The following is a 14,342-nucleotide window of genomic DNA, read 5'->3' as shown; positions in this document are numbered from 1 at the left end:
TCTTTCCAAACAAATTGCAAATTAGTTTAGCTGTCTGAACAACCTGTCTGCATTTTATTATGTTTTTAAATTGCTCTGCTTTATTTATTTATTTTTTTCTGTGATTTCTTTTTCCTTAAGTAAACAGAACAGCTAAATCATTTCCTTCGCATTTCCCTTGATATTCAGAAAATGTAAGTAATGGAAAAAGATTTGAGCCTAAAAGTGGAGTTAATGCTATCATGTATGGATTGTCGGTAAATTGAGTTTGTCTCTGGGCTATTGGAGCAGGGACTCGTAAGCCAGCGGGATTTAAGTCTCTTAATTGAATTATTTTGATTGCCGACTTGATTGATGGAGTCAGATGTGCAGCGTTTTCCATGAGTTTTTGTCTGACTAATTCTTCTTCCAATAGAGCCATACCAGACAGATACAATAGGAACCTGCAATCAATCACAACTGCAACCCCGAGCATTTTGTGAGGAGAAAAATGTGCCTGCCATCAGGTCCGAGTTCCACGAGCCAACCAGACAACGTAAAAACCCACAATGACATCAGATAGTAGAGCACTCTAAAGTCTAATCTTCCCATAATGCCATGCTAAACCCCACAGAGACCCACGGCAGGGAGAAAGGCTTTTTTTTTATGCCCCAGCGCTGCTCCTCCTCCCATGGCCTCTGGCTCTATGTGTCTGTGTGTATACGTCTGTGTGTGTGTGTGTGTGTGTGTGTGTGTGTCCGTGTCCATGCATGTTGTGAAGAGAAAAAGAATTCAGACTGAATGGAGATGTCACTGTCAGACTCTGGCCTCCTCATGAATCCGCTCCAGAGTGGCCATATTGGCAGCTTGTGTGTGTGTTGAGTGAGGAAGCCTGTCGGGGGTCTGCCGTTTCCCCTCCACGCCGACTTCTTATGGCGGTGATTGGTGCGCAGCGGGACCCAGGTCTATATTTCATCCCATTCATATGAGGGAGGCCGTTTCATCTCCCACACACATGTTTCCCATTAGATGTGTGTTTATTCTCCCCCATGATGTGCTCTACCATGGAAGCCTCTCATGTCTCCGATATTGGAAATAGAAGTGAAGGTCTGCTTAAGCAAACACAATATCCCAAACTTCTCCTCTCGCTGTTATGAACTACGAAGAGAAGAAGTCTGAAGGCAGTGCGTTGACTCTGTTTAATGAGTAACCGTGGCAGTGTTTCTTCTTAAGGCTCTGTAATGTAATATTTCACACTGTGATTTTAACATGCTTATCTTAATGTGGGCTGCTCTTTCAGCACTTCTGCTGTCTCATCTTCCCTTTTCCCCCCTGCATGAAAAATGTTGACTACTTTTAGCTATTCTCATCATCTGTCTCTCCCGTCCCCCACTGCGAAACATGACAGCACAAACCTCCACCACATCACTCCTCTCTTCTTCTCTCCTGTCTCTGAGATGAAAGCTCTTCTCAGCAGACAAACCTCCGTGAGCCCTTTCTGAGCGCCAGGCACCACACTTGTGTTGCCGCTTTTAGTAGCTCTGTTTGCTGCATATTCTGATTTATTTATACATCTCTGATTGTAGCACCTCGTGCATGTCAAGAATCTCAAAGTCGGCACCTCTCCGTGTGCATTATGCGGCCGGAGTCAAATTCTTACTTGAAATATACATGAATGCATGAATATATTTATCGTAGAGAAGGCCCTGTGCGTTGGAGAGAGTCTCATTTCCTGTAGTGGCCCTGCTCTGGAATGGAGTGGCGTGATCCTTGAAGGCGCCCCACATGCGGCCACCAAATAGAGCCGGCTGGTGCACCGCTCACACAATGGAATGGTGGAGGGAAGGGAAATGATTTGGCTCCTATTTGAGGGGTTGGAGCAGTCGCTTCAAAGCGGCGTGCCTGGCTGAGGCTTTAACCGGCCTTCTCTCTGCATTAGATGTGCGTCCTGTGATGAGCCTTTGAAGGGTGCGGGCAGTTCTGGCTGGGAGATTGCGATTGCCTTGCACGGGTGTTGGGGTGCAGGCCTTGAAAAGAGACTTGCAAGTCAGTGGCTTCAACAGGATTGCGGTGCTCCACTCAGCGTAGCTTAAAGAGGGTCGACTGAAACGTGTTGACCCTTGAGTCGCAATGTGACGAGGGGAACAGCGGCTGTGTCACGTTTGAATATCCACACACACACACATATATCACAGCGGAAGTCAGTGTGGTTGTGAGAGTGAGTGTGTGTGTGTGTATACTAGCTCAGGAGTCAGCTGTGGTTGCCTTGTACAGATTAAGCTTTGAGTGTGCATTACAGATGGCTGTAATAATGATCAGATAGCCCTTGTAATGGAGACGGCCCAGTTTGTAATGGCTTCCTAAAACAACACATGGAGCGTCTTTACGAGGCCACAATCCGCCCGGTTATCGCAGAGCAAACTGTGTGTGTGAGAATAGTATCATGTCAAACAAGCTATTTATTAGCACACACATCACACACATTTCATTTTAACACCGACAGGCTGCATCTTGCCTGAGCCCGGCTTGTTAAAGGCGAGTGTTATCAGAGGAGACACAGACTCCCGCTGCACCAGTTAGGCCGTCCTCCCCTTTTACATTCACTGTTAATGAGCCTAATGATGTGTGTCTCCGCGATTGCATCAGTCAATATGCTGTTCAATATGGGTTTTAGAAACCCACTGACAACTTAAGCATGTCCGCCTGGATAAGATCTCCCATCCAAGGGAGGAAAGAAAGAGCAACTAATTTGTCTTGGATTGGATGGGACATGTGTAGCTGTCTTAAACAATCATGAGCAGAGATTGTAAGCAGAGAATAGACCTGTCACTCAGATTCTCTGATAAGAAGCTGCTTTTAAGTCACAGAAGGCAGCTGTGTATTAAAAACACTGTGTCCCAGTTAGAACAGGCGTCTGGAGCTTTGTCATATGGAGATTTGTTGTTTGTTTGGTGTGGATACTTTCAGCCTTTTTTCTGTCTCTCTGTTGTTTTCCTTTTTGATATCTGCGCAGTTTTAGTTTCCGTTAAGTTTTTATAGCACAGAAGGGGCTTAGCTGCAGTTTTATTTCATTTTATGTCAGGAGGTGTTTAGTATGTTGGAGGCGAGGGACATTTAGCTTTATGCTTTATCGCAGACTCGCCTTAGGAGTTTAATAGTCTCTGAATAGTGATTACAGATGTGCCTTTTTCATTTCTTCCTCGTCTTTTCTTTTAACTGCTTATTACTCACGTTAGTTAGCGCAGCTTTCAGCACTTCCCTTTCTTCACATTAAGTTTACACTGTTGACACTGGTTTCTTTTCTGAAATATAAAAAGCCCGTGTAGAGCCGCTTGTGACACTGATAAAAGCTGTTTCTTTTATAAACCACACAGCATTTGATTGATCTGTCCTTTGGTCTTGATCCCTGGGCTCGGCTGATTAGACCTATCCATCAGCTCCTCTTATCAGCGCCCTAACAGATCGACCACAGGACACTGAACTAAAACCCACGTATTGTTGTAACACAGAAGAAGTCAAAGGCTAAGGACAGGGAGGGGAGAGTTTAACCAGAAATCCTCCCTACAAGGCCAGAGGAACAAAGACACAAAAATCCCCTCAGTGTTTCTTTTTAGAGCATTCACTCCAGAAAAAGCGTTCAGAGATATGCATCTGTCATGCTTTTCACATGAATGTGCTGAATCAAAACATGTTTTTCACACATGCAGGTATTACCGCTAAATAAGGTTGAACAGTGGCACTGCAGATTGAGACAAGTGTTTCCTCTCAAGAGGGGAATCACAAAGTAATGTTTCCTGTCCGCGCGGTGTCAGCTCCCCACCAGTGATACGACCCTGCCCCCGGTCACAACTCACGCAGACATCAGCAAGATAATGACATCTCTTTCACTGACAGGCTGTCAGTCACATGCCTCTGCAAGCATCCACACACACAAACACACACCCACACACACACACATGCACACTCAGACTTGGCCGTGCAGGCTCGCTCTCGTGCTCACTTGAAAACGAGGGCAGACGTGCACGGTCGCAGTTATGAATCATCTGAATGATTTGCAAGTCAAATCCTCAGTTTCATAAGATGTGCCTGTTATTTTCTGAAATAAATTTGAGTTCCTCATCTTCCGGATGACTGTTAAAGCAAATACATCATGGCAACCAAAACGTGGATGATTGCATGTCACTTCACTCTCATTTATCCGCAAGCATCTATTACCATCATGTCGTCAAGTCGATGAAAACAGCGCTGGGAAAGCCAACAGATGGTGCTTTTAGAATTCACAGATGTATGATTTTGGGACATTTTGTTAACGATAAACCCTGTTTATCTTTAAGCTTATCTTTATTTACTTAATTCATTTAGGATTTTAACATCCGGAAAACAAATTATTTCACATAGTAGAACATAAACACTGCTTTTTTTCCAAGGTGGATAACGATCACATCTCAGCCTGCAAGCTAGTTTATCGCCACGTTACAGCATGTCAAGATCAGATAGTGCTGAAGTTTGCAACTTGCTGCCTTATCAAGAAACAATCATCCCAAGTTTACACAGCCAGAAACTCACGTTGAAAGAAGATGGTTTATTGAAATCCTGTCATAACATGCCTGGCAGAAGCAGGTGTGGACCTGCTGGCTCGCCTACTCACTGCTAGTCATTTTGGAGAAGGAGGAGGGATGTGAACGCTCCCCAAATGCAAGACAGGAGAAGTTGCCTGCACGGCACATTCATTAACCTGGTATCCAGCTAATCTCCTGGCTAATTCATTTAGTCCTCCAAGCACTCCTGTGTATTAATATCCTCTCCGCTGCTGCTCGTGGGATGCAGTGGGAGCGTAGCCATGGCGATGATTGTGTCATTATTTTGCAGTCAGATGAGTGATATCCCAGAGGGCTGGAGCTGGGCTGTCCGGGCCAGTTGAGAGCGTCTGATTAGAATTGCAAATGGCGGCCAAGTGTTGTGTTTATTGTGTGTCTCAATATTGGAGACAATCAGGCGAATCAAAGCCCTCAGCTGGAGAGATGGGACTGAGGCACGGTGGGCCTCTCTGGTTGGCACTATGTCCTCAGTGGTCGCACACTGCTCCCCCCTTCTTCTTCTTCTCCCTGTTGCCTTCCCTCCTGGTTGTCCTGAAGTACGTGGACACAGCTGGAGAAAGGGAACGGGAGACAGACAGAGCCACTAAATCCAGCGCACTCAATCATCTGTAGTGTGGCGGTCCTCTCGTACAGCTGAGAAATATTAAACACGCTTTATGATAATGAAAGCGCGAGCGAAAGACATAAATATCAGGGGCAAAGTGCTGAAGGATTAAAATGTCTTGTACGTTTGCTCATAACACAAATTTGTCATTGATTTCATTGCTTCGAGAATCATTAGAGACAGAACTATCAGCTTTCCATCAATGCAATTTCTTTTTTTTCCTCCTCCGAAGGCTGTCTGCGATGAGGTATACCAAGCCTCACACAAAGGGCTGGGGAACATTCAGATGCCTGCATGCATCTCTGGTGTCAGGCCCCACAAATGGAACCTATTGGCAGCGCGCCCTTGTTATGGCTGCGTGACAGACTGTGGTGCAAAGTGCCCTAAACACACATTTTCTCTGCGAATCACTTGTGAATTGTTCTTCTTCAACGATTGGCCATTACCCCATTATTGACTCACTGTTTGTTCAAGATTCTGTGAAATCCATCTGAAAGCCATCCAGGGCTGTTGTGGGAGACAGGAAGTTAGTGTTTTAGCTCAGCGTGTAATTCACTCTGTCAGTTGCACACTGAGAGGCCTATCTTCTCTTGTTTCGCTACTGTTGGCTTTTAAAGAATGTATGTGTATGTAATGTACTTGCACATGCAGGAATGTGTCTGTGTCTGTGTGTGCTTGTGCACTCATGCATGCATATGTCCCTGTTGGAACACAGGATAATTCCTCAGGTCATACATGCTCCCCATATAGCACCGCATGACCAGTCACAACAGGCATGTGTGGGGCCCAGGTACGGGCTTGTTCAGAGAACAGGTATTGCTACAGGGAAATGACTGTTAAAGCTGAGTTTTATTGCACCACACACGTTCTCTCAAGCTCGGGATGCTGAAGGCGAAATAAAAATCTAAGTTCGGAGGAATGTGTCCGCGCTCTCTACGGAAATCCCTCAGATTTAACGTGATCTTACCGTGACTTGGTCGCAGCCTTCACAGGGCCAAGATGCCTGACATGATTTGATCAAGCGTCACCAGCATTGGAAGGCAACAGTCAGTGTGAGAAGTTGCAGCTCCCGGCCTGTTTAGACAGCTCTGTGTGCTGTTGAACTTGACAAGCAGTTGATGAGAGATCCTTACAATTGTGTGTGTGTGTGTGTGAGAGAGTCTGTGAGTGTGTGTGTGTGTGCAAGAGGGAAAAAAAGAGAATGCTTGAGTGTGTGTCAGATCGCCAGCGTGGCTGTTTGTGAGTGTGTGAAACTAAGGAGAGAGTTCATGAGGTGACATCTCGTCAGCTGTTTGACTTTCCCAGTTTCCCAGGGAAGCAGTTTCAAGAACAATACAGAAGAGAAAACCACCAACCACTACAATTGAAATGCCACATGAAGAAAAAAACATCCCATCACTGTTTGTTGGTGACTGAATTATTGCCATTGCTGGAGATTAGAGACAGGGGAAATGTGTGAGTGACTGCACAGTGCTTGTAGCAGACACATATCACCTACTGGACTCCTCTACCCATCCATCTCCCAGCACTCCTCACAATAGCAGGAATACATTAAAAAAGAGTGAGTCAGGAGGCAAGGGGACGCAAGATAAATATTGTGTTAGTATTTTCCCTCCCTCTCCCGTGCAATTGTCTTCCACACTGACAGATGAACAATGGAAGTATTTTGAACTTTGCTGCGTGCTATCTTTTACGTCGGAGTTCAGAACCGAGCTGTCAAAGCCAGACGTGTTTTGTCAGAGATTGATTGATCGGCATTCTGTGCACCGTGTCTTCCCTTTGTTCTCGCAGCACGGCTTCGGTTCCTCTCTGGTATTTGAGACTCTCGGTAGCTGTGTCCTATTAACACCTGTTAACAACATACAGACTCGTAAAATATCGATTGAGTTCCCCCCTTGATCATAAAGTGTTGCTATAAAAATCAAACTGGAAGCAGTTCATTCTGAATCCCAAAAATAGACCGACCCTACAGTGGCAGAGTGTCTGCTTAAGACGGGTTGGGGAAGCCAAAAAATAATAATCCTAGGATCTGGTATCATATCATTACTGTCACAGAAATAGTTTGACATTTCGGGAAAAACACTTTTTTTTGCCTTCTTGCTCACTGACACACACAACATCACTTTAGCTGTCATGTTTTCACAGATATGAAGCTACAGCTAGCAGTAGGCTAGCCTTGATGTCTTAAAATAGTTAGCCTGGCTGTGGCTACAGCTTCTCATCAGCATCTTTGAAGTTCTCTAATTAACATAATTGTATAATCTGTGCAAAGAAAAAACAAAAACAAAGTGTTGACATGAAGACGACAGACATGAAGAGTGTCACAGGTGCTGCTGGTCAGACTTTGTTAGCTTCTAGCTCCCTTCCTTATTATTTTTTAATTTTATGCTAAGCTAACAAGCTGCTGGCTCAGCTTTGAGAGCAGTATCAGTTTTCTTGCCTCACCTCTGGCGAAGGAGCAGATGAGTATCAACCCATGAGTGAAGAAGAAAAAACTGATTAGCAATGGGTGTCAGGTTTGTCTGGGAGACATCATGTGGCTGATTTGACTCCCAGATGTGTCAGTGTCGACGTACAGCTGAGCAGGGAACTGACCTCCTGGTGTGTCTCGAGAGCCGACTCATTCCTTCCACGAGTTTGAGAAATTAGCTAACTTTAGCTTCAAACTGTAGCCTGACTCTCATCTTCAATGAGCTTCTCACTACGCCTGATTATGCAGCCTGAAGCGGCGATCCCTGGAGTGGTTTCTAGCCATGCTGAGATAGGAGGGCAATTGTTGAAAATTGAATTTAACCATGACTGGTTGAATCGAAGCCAAACAGAATTTAAATCACCGTTGTACAAAATAAAGCTGTGTGTGTGTGAGTGTTTATTAGCGGACATGTGATAGGCTGATTGAGTTGCAACTTTAAAGAGTTTTTTTTTCTTTTTCCAAGGAATGTTTTCCATATCGATGGGGTTAGAGATACAGAGTGAAAATGGCTGCTGGTCAACAACCCAGGCAAGCTGTGTGGGTTTGATAGTGGTTATGACTCCTTTTTCTCTTTGGTTTCTCCATCGCTCCCCCAAGTGGGAGTGAAACACATTCAGGGTGAGTTAGAGAGTTGCTATTGTTCGTCTGGGTGGTTCTCCTGCTTTCTGGTCCCCGGCTCTGCGCAGCACTGATTACAACCTTGCATCCTGGTCCAGCTCTTGACTCTGTGCTCTGCAGCTCCTCGTCCTGAGGGATTCTTCTCTGTGCGGCTGTCCAGCTCTCCCAACCATACGCGCATGCATACCAACTCTGGCACGTTTAGGGATGTCTGGCACGCTATCACACACACACACACACACACACCCTCAGCCACTCCAGCACGTATGACCACACGTATATCAGCACACAAAGTCACACAAACACGCTCACACATACAGTGGGTTCGGGCCAGGCGGGTTTGGCAGGGACTGTAGACTGGGCCTGTGGAGAGATCTTTACGGAGCATGCAGAGCCCATCTGTGGCTGCTCCTCAGTGATGGGAGGCAGCTGGCTGTGTGTGTGTGTGTGTGTTCGGTGTTTGTGCATGTGTTTATGCATGTGTGTATGCTGTGTCTTGGCCGGGGAAGGAACTTAGGGAGAAGGAGAGAAGCTTGTGTGTGTGTTTGTGTCACAGAGCAACCCCAGAATGAGGGCTAAACTCAGGATGAAACTGACCCAAACTCTCTTGTCCTGCGGAGCCAAACCTTCCCTGCTCCTCTTCCTCGCTGCCCCCCGGCCCTCCAGCTGGAAGAGCTCAGTCCCTGGGCTCCCGGATGAATAAGTGGGGATTCAGAGAGCAGCAGTCTGGGCCTTCTCTTGCTGTCAGTGATACTGTGGATGACGTTCAATCACAACCGCATACACCCATGCTCGCTTAACTCCCCTGCTCTTAGAAAGGGATGGGCTCAGCATGGACAGAAACCACAGAGGCCATAAGAAGAAACAGATTATGCTCTTTCTCCTCCCTAATGACTTCTGACACTCCTTTCGCTCAACAGTCCTCTTCAGCGTGTTCCTCCAGCAACAACGTCCACTTCCGTCTTCCTGGTGGCAAGGCCATCTGGGCGTCATCTTGTTAGCTCATTACAGCCGCTGACGGTGTGATGCTAGTCCCTCATGTGACAGTGATCGAGGGCGAGGATGCAGAGCCTGTTTAGTGAACTCGCTGAGTGTGAGAGGTGTGTGTCTGCCTCGCTCATATGTGTGTGTGTGTTAAACTCGCCTGTGTGGAACTGTTATGAGTCACGCTGAATGTGATTTGCTCTGCATGCCAGCGTGTTGACTGAGCTAACTGAAGCTAGAGAGTGTTTGTCTGTGTCTGTGAGAGAAAGAGAGTGTCTGTGTTCACACGTACAAAAGCAGTTCTCTGCAGGGTGGAATTCAGGATATTCTGTCTGTCTTTTTTCCCTTTGACATCTTCATTTATGCGCCTCTAATGGGGACAGCATGGAGGGAAAATACTGAGCTTTGCGCTTTCTAGCAACTCACCGTTGCCAAGTCTGGAGTTTAAATGCAACTTGGATTGAGTTTATAGTTTATCCAATACAACTACCCGTTGGCGAGCTTGTCCTGCTTTTCTATAATAAGGGTCAAATCCTTCCTGCTTTGCTAAACAATTCTGGAGCCAGATGGGTCTTGTTTTGCTTAATTTCAGGTTCCTTGTGTGTGTTCGTGTGGCTCTTTCTGTGTGTGTGTGTGTGGCCTGAGCCAGCATTGGGGCGACTTGTTTACCGTGTTTGACATGTGAGGAAATCGTTTTGTGTACACTGCGGGGCGTGTGTTTATGTGTGTGTGTTTACAGTCAGGCCTTCCTAAGAACATCTTCCCCTGCGACAGCCTGACAGAAGCCAGCTATGTATACAAGCACACGGGTCGAGCCCCGGGCTACCACGACCCACTCCGCTTCCCCGTATAGCGTCTCTTAAACCTCCGCAGGAATACCGGTCAAACCAGTTTTCGGATCTGTTTGCCATATAGTCGACACCTCACGTGACCCCCACGGCGTTAGAAATGTGGCGAATATCTCTGGGGCCGAGCAAACACACTGACAGTTTGATGATGTGTGCCTTTCTCCCAAGAACGAAATGATCACACTGTGTCAACATCTCTCCGAGGATCTGAACCACACATCAAGAGCGAAGCCATTTCAGAAACGGCTGCTTGAATGTTTCCATTGTGAGGCCCAGCCAGCGCGCGGCTCTATCTTGATGGATCTGAAAGCGGTTTAAGGCTAAATCTGTTCCTGCTAGCAAACAATTATTTAATATTGATTGGCTTGAATAAGGGCAGGATGCATTCGTACCCTGTGATTACTCTGAATGTAGACTGCCTCAGGCCAGGGAATCGGCGGTAAATCCCCACCATTATATATATTACCCAACGGCTCAGCGACAATGCTCTTTGCATAACACGGCTTTGTGCTCTTTACAGACTTAACTGTAACACTGTCATGGGGGTGAATTACTGTAGTGTTTCCAGAGCAGCCATAAAACCCATCATATGGAATATTGATGGAAACAGCTGTAAATATCAGCGCTGTGAGGAAAGTGTCATCAGGAATAATAGGGGAGGAAGTGTCCACGCTGAATTTGAGTATAATATAAGACAGAAATGATAATTGGTGAGGGAACACTTTTCCCGGCGTGATAATTAGCATGCAGAGAGCAGGGGGGATAGAGTACCTGTTGCGGTGATGATTGCGCGTGGAGTGTGTGTGTTTGTTTATGAATGAGCACTTATAAGCTTTAAAGGCCAGAGAGACAGAGGAAGATTGAGCGCTGTGCTGCAGACACAGGTAGAAAAACAACTACAAAAAAAAAACAGGCAGACAGAAGTACACCTGCAGCTGGTCTGTAGGTGTGGTACAGAGACGGATCACCCTGTGTATGTCGCCATGGATAATTGATTTTGATTCATATGTACGGCACATTCATGCTGCTGCAAAGGAGGAACAAATCAATTTGACACTATTCTGTTGATATGAGCTGTTTCTGCCTCTTTCTCTCACAGTTCCTGTGTCTCGGGTCCTTTCATTCAGCGGCCGAGGCTGCCTGCCAGTGCTATACTCGGGGCAGAGGCCTGAGTTGACTGGACGGGGGTGGAGAGCACGGGGGGGAAGGGCTGGTTTGAGGCTCTGTAAGGGGCTTTGAGTGGGCCTGAGTGTAGGCGGCGTTTTATATGAAAGTCGGTGAGGGCAGGGCGCCTGAATAGGGGTGGCTGGGAAGTTGTGCTGAGAAGGTCCAGGATGCACCCCACAGTGCTTTTGTGTGCTCTCACATCCGTGAGTGTGTGTGTATGTGTACGGGGAGGTGGTGGTGGTGGGGGGGCGGTAGCATATGTGAGATCATGTGCTCATATTCACCAGTGGAATGTAAAAAGAGAGAGGAGGGGGTTCTCCTCTCGCCTCTCTTTTCCTCCGCTCGGTTGTTTTCTGTTCTCTCTCTGCTGTGCTGTAGCCGAGTCCTGTTTGTATAAGCTCTTTACAGGATTGAGCACGCTGAGGAGCCATCCAGATGAAACAAAACCAACCTCATTTGGTTGTTTTGAAAATGATTCTCTTTATTTTGTTTGGTTCGCGGAGATCCACCTCGTTTGACATGAGGGGAATAAAGGCGCTCACCCGTTCAGGGTCATTTCCCAGAAACATCGTTTGTATCTGCACGGCTCTTCCTCTGTGCACTCAAACTTCTTTCATCAACAGGTCTCCAGACAACATGAATGAAAGACGCAATTCAACCTCTCTTTTCCCCCCTTTTTCCCTTTCGACCTTCTCAAAAGTACAATAATCTTCAGTCACTCGTCTCCTCCTCTCCATTGCGTGGCTGTGTGTAGCACCGGAGTGGCGCTGATTAAGCCAACAGAGAGACAAACGGGAGACAAAGTCCCAACCCACCAGTTTAGTTTCACATCCTGGACTGGAGCTGGGCTACAGCTTGCCAAGTGGAGGGCTTTTAAACTGGGCTAAACACTAATTGCTGCCCTATTTCTTTTATGTTGCTTCTTTCCCATCTGCGATGGCGCTTCCAGACCTCCACAGCAGCCAGAGCCTCATTATAGCAGACAGTTAACAAAGGCTGGGAAACAGAAGCAGAGAATTCACTTAGGATAGCTATCTAACCGCCAAGTAGGAGGCCTGCTCGGAAAATTGAATCAATGACAGGGGCCGGCTTGTGATTAAATCCTTCAGGGATATTAAGATATTATGATTTAAGAAATCTTAATTATTCATCTAAATTGTGGCGGCTCGCTTTGATAATGGATTAAATGGGCTGTAAAACAAGAATTGGGGGTGTAAGGCTCAATGTTGTCTTTGAGAGAGGGGTTATAAAACTATTTTTTTTACACTTTGGAAACAAAACGTTTGAAAAAAAAGTTGCCAACAATCACCCCACAAACAAACAGAGAACACCTACTTGTAGAGCCAAACACATCAAGGTCTAATTGTGATGTTTGCCTGGTATTTCTTTCCCCCTCTCATGTTTGATGCTTGTTTTTCTGTAGGTGTTTTTTTTTTCGTGCGAGGAGAGGGGGAGGCGGGTGAGGGAAAACAGAATGAGGGAGATGTTGAGGAGGTGAATGAGGGGGGACGGATAAAGCTAGAGGGAATGAGATTGGGGAGTCGAAATAGAGGGGGCTGAGATTGAGGGAGGAGAAGAGAGGAGGGGGTGGTCAGCAACAAAGCCTAATGTTGCCATGGAGACTTGTTTATGCCTCACTGATGCATCTTGTAGATCCAATTAGAGACTGATTGTGTCTGTGTCTTCATAGACACACGCACGTGTACCCTCGTGCGCTCACACACACACACACAAACACACAAATGGATGCATGAAAACATATGTGCGCCTATAAAAGCACACCCTCCTCCCTTCCTCTCTCACACACACACACGCACACACACACATTGGAGGCACATGCAGAGTGTTGCTCCTGAAAAGCAGCAAATTGTTAGGGAGGCTGGGACAAAGGATACCCCGCGTTCTCGCTCTTATCAGCCCTTGAATTAGCGCAACCCCGCCTCTCACCCCAGCTCCCTCCTCACCCCCGTGATCATCAGACAAAAGCGGGGAAATAACGTCTCACCCGCTCCCAAGCCTGGTATTAGAGATCCTACCCACGATTGCTTTCATGACATCATATTAGGGGGGAAAAATGGAGGCCTGACGGATGGGATTTTGACCGTTTTGCAAATTTCATGTTGCATTTATCTCGTCTGTGAATGAAGTCATTTATTTGGTAATGTCCCCCGTCTAAGAAGAATGGCCATGAATGTTGAAAAGGCCTTAATCCAATCATGTTCATTTTCATGGGGGGTATTTCTTGAGAAAATGGGACTTTTTAAATGATCATTTCTTACAATGGCTGGCCGTTAGCCAGTGTTTAACATCAGATGGGGAGGGATGGTGATCGTAATCCCTCCCTACACTCACACACTCCTCTATCAGTCTCTTACAGGAGGCATCACAGTCCTCCCTTCGCCGGCCTGTCTGAAGAGCCAGTTATTTAGTGGTGAAATGATGTGTGTGATGATGAAATGAGGGGCTGTAGATAAGGTGAGATTACTCTCTGAGAGAGAAAAAGACGAGAGAGACGCAGAGACAGAGAGGGGCCCGGCCCCTGATGTCTTGTTAAAACGTAAGGGATCAGAAAGAACAACAAATGCATTGCGCGCTGCTAAATCCTGCTTAAATCCGCTGGCATGGGCAGATCTAGCAGATAGCCCCGCTGCTGTGCTCACTGTCTGCGACCACGACACACACACACACACACACACACACACACACACACACACACACATGCACACACACACAAGTACATAAACACACCCGTGGTCAGTCCGGCTGTCTGGGTTAATGCTTGGCTAACTGGGACAGCAGAGCTGAACCATGTTGACATTTTAAGCCTCAAACAAGTCCAGAACAATGATTCAGCCCGTCTGCCCCCCCATCAGACCGCAACCTCAGCCCATTTTGATGACTGCCTCACACACACACACACACACACACACACACACACACACACACACACACACACACACACACACACACACATGCAGAAGAGCATAAACATACACACCACTGCCCAAACACACTGCAAGTACTCAGTGTACCCCCGCCCCCTCTTTTCACACACACTTACACACACACACACACACACACACACACACACA

The 14,342-nt window shown here is 46.6% G+C and overlaps 1 protein-coding gene across 1 annotated transcript in view; it reads left to right on the top strand.

Annotated features, from left to right (window-relative positions):
* Positions 1 to 14,342, top strand: part of efnb1 (ephrin-B1) — a 64,011-nt gene that overhangs the window by 9,445 nt on the left and 40,224 nt on the right. The window lies entirely within an intron of this gene.

Source organism: Halichoeres trimaculatus, unplaced genomic scaffold, assembly GCF_033239565.1.
Source record: "Halichoeres trimaculatus isolate MK-OKI-2021-1 unplaced genomic scaffold, fHalTri1.1 fHalTri1_scaffold_7, whole genome shotgun sequence".
Lineage (NCBI taxonomy): Eukaryota > Metazoa > Chordata > Actinopteri > Labriformes > Labridae > Halichoeres > Halichoeres trimaculatus.
The sequence above is the reverse complement of the archived record's forward strand: the minus strand, read 5'-3'. Positions and strand labels throughout refer to the sequence as shown.